General features: G+C 49.4%; 1 pseudogene; it reads right to left on the reverse strand.

The window, feature by feature from the left end:
- Positions 1 to 916: 916 nt before the first annotated feature.
- On the reverse strand, positions 917 to 9,454 carry LOC140357857 (primary amine oxidase, liver isozyme-like; annotated as a pseudogene).
- Between the last annotated feature and the right edge of the window lie 354 nt (positions 9,455 to 9,808).

Here is a 9,808-nt window from a genome sequence, read left to right on the forward strand (position 1 = left end):
CAGTGATTTTGGGCTGACGGGCGACTGAATGTAAATGAAACTCCCTGTACCACTAATGTCAGGGGTGTCCACACTTTTGTCACAGAGGGCCGCATTTTACGGAGCAGTTTGGACCAACTAAGCAGAAAGCCAGAGGGCCAACAAAAATGTATCTGATTTGACCCCCGGGCCATAGTTTGGACATGCCTGACTTATGTATACTCAGACTGAGCTCTAATTCGATACAAATTATTTTTGTAGAGCCCAAAATCACAACAGATGTCCCCTCGCAGGCCATTATTGTTTTATTGTGTCCTTGGTGCATTTTTATTTAACCTTTATTCAAGCAGGAGAGTCCCATTGAGATTGCCTTAAATAAATGTGTACCATGTCCTTGCCACAGAGAAGGACATTCCACTCATGACTACAAGTGAGTGATGTGTCGTGGCTCTACAGTTTTTCTATGTGTGGTTAAAAAGTGAGCGAGTCATCAACGACGGCATCAAGTTATTAGTATTCATGAACCACTTCTATGACATTCCCTTCAAGAGTGGACACTACTGGAACAGACAGACAGAGGCACCTTCTTAAAGTTTGGAGACAACATTAGCTTAGTTTGGTCAGCACTGAGGACAAGTTTTAAGTATAACAGTTTAACAGCATCATCAGCGTCATCAGCACAAAAATGCATGTAAGCATCAGAGACATTTTGACCCAAGTCATTGATGTATAAGATGAATATGAGGGGCCCCAAAACCAATCCCTGTAGTGCCCTTGTGGACAAAATCAGCACACACATTGAATGCATTATTCAAAGCCATGTGATGGTTTGAAAACCTGCCTTTGTATTTTTAAAGTCCAAACACATTTAGAATATCCAGAATAATAAATTTACATTCATCTTCACATTGGATTGGGTAGTCATAGCAGTGTAGGCTCAGTCCTCAAACTTCACTACGCCGTCAAAGCCGTGGTAGGTGAAAGCTTCTTTTGTGGTGGCACAGCTCTCCTGAGCCACACAGGCCATGCGGTTGCTCTCACAGCTGCTCTCTGAGCCCGGCCCCAGGTACACACTGTCAGGAGAGTCAATGGACGGGTCCTTGTCAAAGTAGTTATGGGGCCGCAGCAGGACTCCGCCACCGTTGCCCATAGTAACAGTGTTAGGGATGTCCTCAGCATGAGGGATGTGGGGGAAACCAGCCGTCACCCAGGCAACCAGGTCCTGCACACATACAGTACACAATAATTAGGTCAATTAGGTTTGTAGATCTAACAATCCAACTTGTGCGTATCCAGGGCTGGGCCAACTGTCTGCTTCTGTCCAAAGCTTCATAAAGTCTTTCATCCGTCCCCCTGAAGTGGCTCAAAGTCAGAGGAGCAGCGGCTCTACTCTGAGCCTCTGCATAGGAAACACATTTGGAACGCTGACCTCTTGACCATAGGTGAGTGAGGGAGAGTAGACATGGTCATTTGTCTTTTCATACAGATACCCACACTGTAAATGGACTTTGGTGTTCACTAGCTCTGTGGTTGTAGCGGGCAGTGTGTGTGTGTGTGTGCGTGTGTGTGCGTGTGTGTGAGTGAGAGAGCAGACTGACCTCGTGGTGGATGCTCTCGTTGTCCTGGATGAAGGAGTAGAAGTTCACAGGAGCGCTCCACATGGTGTTCTGGTTGTACACACTGCTGCTGCTGCGCTCCGACTCTTTGTTTGGTGATGGCCACTTTGTATCTGCACAAACACATTTGATTACTATATTTTCATATATTTTCATATAGACGGAAGATGACAGCTAAGGTAAATATTGTGACATACAAAATAGTAATAAATTGTATATATCATTAAAGTCACAGTGGAGCAACCTACATTTCTTGACTACAGCTGCGGTTTAACACTACTGTGGCTCACAGCTGAGCGGGACAGTCACAGCTGAGCGGGACACTCACAGCGAGGGACACGCACAGCTGAGCGGGACACTCACAGCTGAGCGGGACAGTCACAGCTGAGCGGGACAGTCACAGCTGAGCGGGACACTCACAGCTGAGAGGGACACTCACAGCTGCGAGGGACACTCACAGCTGCGAGGGACACTCACAGCGAGGGACACTCACAGCGAGGGACACTCACAGCTGAGCAGGATACTCACAGCTGAGCAGGACACTCACAGCTGAGCAGGACACTCACAGCTGAGCGGGACACTCACAGCGAGGGACACTCACAGCGAGGGAAACTCACAGCTGAGCGGGACACTCACAGCAGAGCGGGACACTCACAGCGAGGGACACTCACAGCTGCGCGGGACACTCACAGCTTTGAATTCTCTGAGTAGAGGAGGTCCTGTCCAACAGCACACAAGAGGTGAGGATAGAAGCACGTCTAAACTGCAACAGGACTTTCAACACCAGGTCTCCCCAGGGGTGTGTCCTCAGGCCCCTCCTTACAGTCTCCATAATATGGAGACTGTAAGGAGGGGCCTTGCACATTCAGTTCACTAGGTAACAATTGTGAAAGTCCTACATGTCTTAGAGGTTGCTCTGCAAGCAAACTGGTCTAGGAACAACAATCTGGACACCTCAAGAGGTGTGTTGTCAACTCTCTACATTTTTGGGACAACAATGGAGAGTTCCAAGCAAATATGTTTGGGAAGCCATCTGCCAGGACATGAAAAGGACTAGCACTGATGCAGTTTAATTTCTTGACAGGTCTAAGTGACTGTGTGAGTGCTACAGAGGGGGGCCAAACAACACTGAGGAGGGTGGTGCACTTTATCTCTGCCTTATCCTGAGGAGAACTGCACAAGGGGCACTTTAGCTCACCTAGCCCAGGACATGGCCTTCTCCTCAGGCTGGCTCTCAGGCAGGTGCTCCCCGTTGAAGCTGTACACCTGCAGCCTGTAGGAGCGCGCGTGGCCCCAGCGGTTAGTCTGGTTACTACTGATGTGGAGGTACCGAGGGATCTTAGCGTCGTGACGCAGGGCAGCCTCCTGCAGAGAGAAACAGAGAGAGGCCGGTGTGGAAATGTTCTGTTGTAAATGTATTTGAATAATGTGTAATAAAATCTCTCGGAATATATCGTCTTCTGCATTTCAACCAGTGCTATATCAGGAGGGCTTTGGGCCAAGGTAAACCCAACAGACACAGGAAGAACATGTAGACTCCACACAGAAGGGCTGTGGATCGATAAGATAAGATAAGATAAGATAATCCTTTATTGTCCACACATGGGGAAATTTCATTGATGCAACGCCGGTAGATACAGAGGAAAAGAACAGATCACTTATAGGAAGTTTGAAAAACACTCTCAATTGAAGATCTCTTATAAACAATAAATAAATACCATTGCATGTGATCACGACAGTAATTGCACATGAATTGCACATGAATTGACCCTGGGACCTTCATACTGTGAGGTCAGGGAGCCAGCCACACACTTACAACATAAAGAATCATTAGCTGTGATCCAAATGATCCGAGCTGATCCACAGCAGCTCACCAGTTCAGTGTGCAGGGTCTTCTCCACCAGGTGAGGGACCATGGCAAAGTGCTCGGGCTTCCAGGGCAGAGATATGTTCCTGTACTCCATGTCTTTGATTTGGAACATGTTCCTCACTCCTGGAACACAGGTAAACTTGAATAATCAATATGTATTTGCGAAAAACAGAAGTTCCCACACTGAGGAAGGGCATCAGGTATATCTAAAGCTTTTCATTGTTGAAGGTTAATTTATTTCAAGCCATTCTACTCTGTACTGTACTGTTGAAAAATGCTGTCCATTTCATATTAGCCATTTGTAATACCCGGATCGCAACCTTAGCGGTTGTGACGAGGACAGAGCAGAGCTGAGACAAACCCAAGTGCATTTTATTTACAGCGACTATTTACAAAAAAAAGAGATTTAAAATACAGCACTCTTGAGCATGTTAACAGCACCATCCCCATGAGTAACTGCGACCAGGCACTTTTATAGGCCACTGGGCTAATTGGACCATCACAATCTGAGGACCAAGTAAGTTCATCATCTTTCTAAACAGCAAAGATAAAAGCTAACTGTAGAAAAACAGTGCCATTATACATACTTCATTTTAATACAAAAATATATTCTTTATTTAATTTACCGTGCATATTTTAATTCTAACGATATATCTTAAAATAAGTTACCCCCCTAAAACACCCCTCCTTATTTCCCACAATGTTCTGCCCCGGAACCTTCTTAAGGTGCTCGGCTCCCTGGGCACTCTTGCAATTACTATTGCAACAACACATCATCAGTCAGTGGTGGGCCGTCAACGCCAGCAAGGTCTTCTCTGCTGGCCTAAACATAATCAGAATATAATTTAAATTTGTTTGTTTTTTCCCCACAAATATGCATTAAATTATTCCCCAGAGTAAGAGTTATACTCTTCATTTCATGGCTTTCCTCTTGGTTGCACTGCTTCTGCCCCAGGTTGAGATTTGGAGGGCTGGTCTCTATGTTAGATCTTTTATCCAATCATATTCAGCCGTCATGTGTTGCCAGGGATCTAAAATCTGCCCTCAGCCCTTCAGAATCAACAGTGCAGGCGCTTGTAGCTTAAAATAAATGGAAATTTAGTGTCAACCAATCAGCTTTTGAGTTGGCTATTGTACACCTTCTAGCAGGTGTAGCACCTGCACGTCTTTTGATTGGCTTATCAATATTGAGAGGCAGGTCCTATGGGCGGGTCTATGCAGAACCTCAGAACGAGGAAACTGAATTTGAAAAACAAATTAATTTGCATACTACTAAGCTGTTTTTTTCAACCTACAATGTGGAAGAAGGAAAAGATATCAATTTGGTCGAGGATATAATTATAACGCCTTTCTCAAAACGAACTTTTCAAGAAAAGTTAGACATTGTAAAGAGAGGTCGCCCGACGCAGACGCTACAAAGCCCAAAGGTTCAAAGGTTCGTTAGCCACTTTCAAAGTTCCAACTACGAGCACTATCAATGGCTCACAGGCTCCGAGAAGCACTGCAAACTTACTGCAAAAAACTACTGCTGGAAATGCCTATTAATTGCAAGCGATCGATTTGGTCAACGAGACTCCAAAGCAATGGTGCTTTGTAAAACTTTTGGGGACGAGTGGATCTACAGCAAACAAGCGCACAGGGCAACGGAGCTGCACAAGGAATAGGTGAACAAAAATAGGGAAATATTGTGCTAGTTGAACTGTACTGTATTGTACTCTTCCCCTGCAATTCTCTGAATAGAAATGTCAATTTCGAGGTGACGTAACGCCTGGTTATAGATATGATCAGTTACATACAAGTTCTTGCAGGTAGCCTCACAAAACTAAACTCTCAATAAATCCTTTAAACTTTAACTTGTCGTTTCCTTTTATTCTTGTAGTACCGGTAAGCCTATGTAATGGACTGCTACATTACACTATTTTTGGTGTTAAGCTCAAATATACATTTATTCAGTTTTCAGCGGGGGTTGTAGCAGGGAAAACAGATGTGTTATATCGCAACTGATACTTTAGTTTGTTTATTTTCAAGACTAAATGTGATTTTATATTTTAGGGCACATTTAAGTGACAGATGCCCAAAACATTTTTATTTTGGATTCCGAGTCAGCAAATAGCCGTTTTCTTTCATTGTACCAAAATGGTTACAAAGCTAGGGTTAGGTTTTGTCGGGCTGCGGTTGTAGTATTTATCCATCTATATTCACCTGGGGAGATTTGACATTTTTGCATAGGAGCAGGTGTATAATGAGCTTGGACACCTAAATAACATAATAACATGATAATGGCATTTGAAAAATTACAAATAGCGTCCTTTAATGTTAATGGCATTTTGAGCCATTTGATATTTGAACGATCAAAGATACTAACAAAGATGAGACACAAAAGAAAAAGGAAAAATAAGTGCATATATACAACATGTACAACAAACCTATTTAAACGACTTAGAACATCAATAATGAACCGAATTTGGTCATAATAAACTTCACTATTCCTCATGCAGGGCAAAAGCTGAGTGAATTTTGTGAAATTAAATGTATCTCAACGTTCTATTTCTTCACACTGCATGTTCCTCCCAATCACCCCCACCACTGCTCTACAGACCCCTTCTGTTCATCAGTCATACTCACCCCCCACATCCAGGTACTCACCCCCCACATCCAGGTACTCACCCCCCACATCCAGGTACTCACCCCCCACATCCAGGTACTCACCCCCCACATCCAGGTACTCAGGTACTCATCCCCCACATCCAGGTACTCACCCCCCACATCCAGGTACTCACCCCCCACATCCAGGTACTCATCCCCCACATCCAGGTACTCACCCCCCCACATCCAGGTACTCATCCCCCACATCCAGGTACTCATCCCCCACATCCAGGTACTCACCCCCCACATCCAGGTACTCATCCCCCACATCCAGGTACTCATCCCCCACATCCAGGTACTCCCCCCCACATCCAGGTACTCACCCCCCACAGCCAGGTACTCATCCCCCACATCCAGGTACTCACCCCCCACATCCAGGTACTCACCCCCCACATCCAGATACTCACCCCCCACATCAGGTACTCACCCCCCACATCCAGGTACTCGGTACTAATCCCCCACATCCAGGTACTCATCCCCCACATCCAGGTACTCCCCCCCACATCCAGGTACTCCCCCCACATCCAGGTACTCACCCCCCACATCCAGGTACTCCCCCCACATCCAGGTACTCCCCCCACATCCAGGTATTCCCCCCACATCCAGGTACTCATCCCCCACATCCAGGTACTCCCCCCCACATCCAGGTACTCACCCCCCACATCCAGGTACTCACCCCCCACATCCAGGTACTCACCCCCCACATCCAGGTACTCATACCCCACATCCAGGTACTCACCCCCCACATCCAGGTACTCACCCCCCCACATCCAGGTACTCATCCCCCACATCCAGGTACTCACCCCCCCACATCCAGGTACTCATCCCCCACATCCAGGTACTCATCCCCCACATCCAGGTACTCATCCCCCACATCCAGGTACTCACCCCCCACATCCAGGTACTCATCCCCCACATCCAGGTACTCATCCCCCACATCCAGGTACTCCCCCCACATCCAGGTACTCACCCCCCACAGCCAGGTACTCATCCCCCACATCCAGGTACTCACCCCCCACATCCAGGTACTCACCCCCCACATCCAGATACTCACCCCCCACATCAGGTACTCACCCCCCACATCCAGGTACTCGGTACTAATCCCCCACATCCAGGTACTCATCCCCCACATCCAGGTACTCCCCCCCACATCCAGGTACTCACCCCCCACATCCAGGTACTCATCCCCCACATCCAGGTACTCCCCCCACATCCAGGTACTCCCCCCACATCCAGGTACTCCCCCCACATCCAGGTATTCCCCCCACATCCAGGTACTCATCCCCCACATCCAGGTACTCCCCCCCACATCCAGGTACTCACCCCCCACATCCAGGTACTCACCCCCCACATCCAGGTCCACCTTGAAGTTGACGAAATGCGTGTGCATGTTTCTGACCACGTTTGGCGCCACCTGGTGGCCGTGTTGGAGACTGCCCTGCACGAGGAAGGAGGAGGAGATGTTGCCTGTCGCGTGCACTTTGGCCTCCACAGCCCCGCTCTGGTAGAATCAAATCAAATCAATTTATTTTTGTAAGGCCCAAAATCACAACAACAGTTGCCTCTGAGGGCCACAGGGAGAATGAATCAACAATGTCTGTGGTGGCGATGAAGTCAGACAATGTCTGTGGTGGCGAGGGACGATGTCCCAGGGTCCTCTGTCCTTAGACTCTCCTTCTCGGCCAGGAAAAACTACAAAAAAACCTCTTTGGGAAAAAAGCGTAGAAACCTGGAGGAGTTCCAGTGAAGGAGAGATCCGACTCTCACAGACGGACAGACGGACACGAGGAGACTGGAGCTGGACCCACTCTTCAGGCAGATGAGGGACCGTCGGAGGCGAGCTGGACCCACTCTTCAGGCAGAAGAGGGACCGTCTGAGTCGAGCTGGACCCACTCTTCAGGCAGATGAGGGACCGTCGGAGGCGAGCTGGACCCACTCTTCAGGCAGAAGAGGGACCGTCTGAGTCGAGCTGGAGCCACTCTTCAGAAGATGAAGTCCCACATGTAGTCGTAGTTCTCGATGGCCGTGATGGTCCTGAAGACCAGAGCGCTGTTCGCCATTCCTCCATAACTGTTGTGGAAGAAGTCTGCGACGTGTCTGCGCAGCGGCTGTCCCAGGGACAGCTCAAAGATGCAGATGGAGTTCCGGGTGCGCACAGGCCCAGACACATCAAAGTACCGATACGTGTCCACGTAAGTAGCGTCGTACGGACAGTCCACCCCGCGCATAAGCTCGTGTGCATAGCGGCCAATGCCAAAGCCAGAGTCCAGAAACTTGGTGATGCCCAGCCCCGGAGTGACGGAGCCGTACACGGACATGGCCTCCTGCACGCTCAGCTCGTACACGATGCGCTCGTGTCTGAAGCGCACATCGAACACGCGCATGCCCGTGACCGCGCTGAGGCCGAACGCGAAGCTCCAGTCCAGGTAGAGCACGTGGTTGTGGCTCACGTTGTAGCGGGCGCCCTCGGGGCTCATGAGCTGTGGTCCGAGCTGCAGGGCTCTTGTCCGGGGCTTCAGGGAGCCGTAGTCCTCCCACGATCTTCTGCACGGTGCCCGCGTTGTACGCGTCCCGCAGCGCGTCCACTGACTCAAAGTACTGACCGTTGTACAAGAGGCGCTCCACGCGCCACTGAGACGCGTTGGTGCTGAGGTGGTCCACGAGCACCTCAAAGCCCACGGGCCGGGCAGGTCCCGGAAGAACGAGATCCAGGTGTTGCGGTCTCCCGCGCGTAAGCCGCGCGGCATCTGCTCAAAGGGGCTGAGTTTGTGCTCCTGGTCCACACCGAAGCTCTCGTGCAGGACGTCCGACAGCGGCACGAACACTTTCTCCTCAAAGAATTGGAACAGGAGAATGTACTCTCCAACAGTGACAGTGCGCGCGCTCAGCGCGCGTCACGTCGCGGTGGTAGCTGGGATTGGGCAGCGGCCCCACATCATATTCTTTAATGTGGCCCTTAGTGCCGTAGAACACCACCACTGTCGCCTCTCTGCGTGGCGCGGGGCCGCGCGCGTCCAGGTGCGCCAGAACCTCGGACTTTGGGGGCACGCGCAGGTCAATGAGGAAAAGAAAGTTCTGGTCCGGTCTGGTGGTCTGGCGCGTGGAGATGTCCAGGTCCTTCTGTCGGAGCATGTACTGCTGCACGTGCGTGTACTCGTCCCGGCTCAAGTCCGCGAACACGCGGCTGCGTTCGTCATGTTTCCCGTGGGGTGCGTGTTTGCTACGTGCCGCGCACTGGGGCGTCCTGCGGGAGTAGCCCACGATCAGCGCGAGGTTCAGGAGCACAGAGAGAAGCACGAGCCCCCCCACACCCCACTTCACCAGCGCGTGCATCCTGCAGCGGCTGAGCTGACTTGTGTCCAGAGCCACAAGTTTTCACTGTCCCACTCCCACGGACCCACGCCCCTGTGCACGTGCACATCAGTGAGAAACCAGCCTCCAACATCTCCTGTCCCGTCCCACAGCCTGGCCCCAGTGCTCGAGGCCCCTGAGGGCCGCACACAGCTGATAGTGTTGTTCTAATTGAGTGACTGTGGATGTTACACACTATTCGTTCTAGTTGATCTTTATTTAATATCATCATTATTATTATCAGTATTTTTATTATTTATTTATTTCATTATTATTTATGTATTTATTTTATTATTGTTATTATTAATATAGAAACACCTGTTTTTGTCACGTTTCACGAGTTTC

This window comes from Eucyclogobius newberryi, unplaced genomic scaffold (genome assembly GCF_026437365.1).
Source record: "Eucyclogobius newberryi isolate DKJ021-1_F unplaced genomic scaffold, fEucNew1.0.hap1 SCAF_13, whole genome shotgun sequence".
NCBI lineage: Eukaryota > Metazoa > Chordata > Actinopteri > Gobiiformes > Gobiidae > Eucyclogobius > Eucyclogobius newberryi.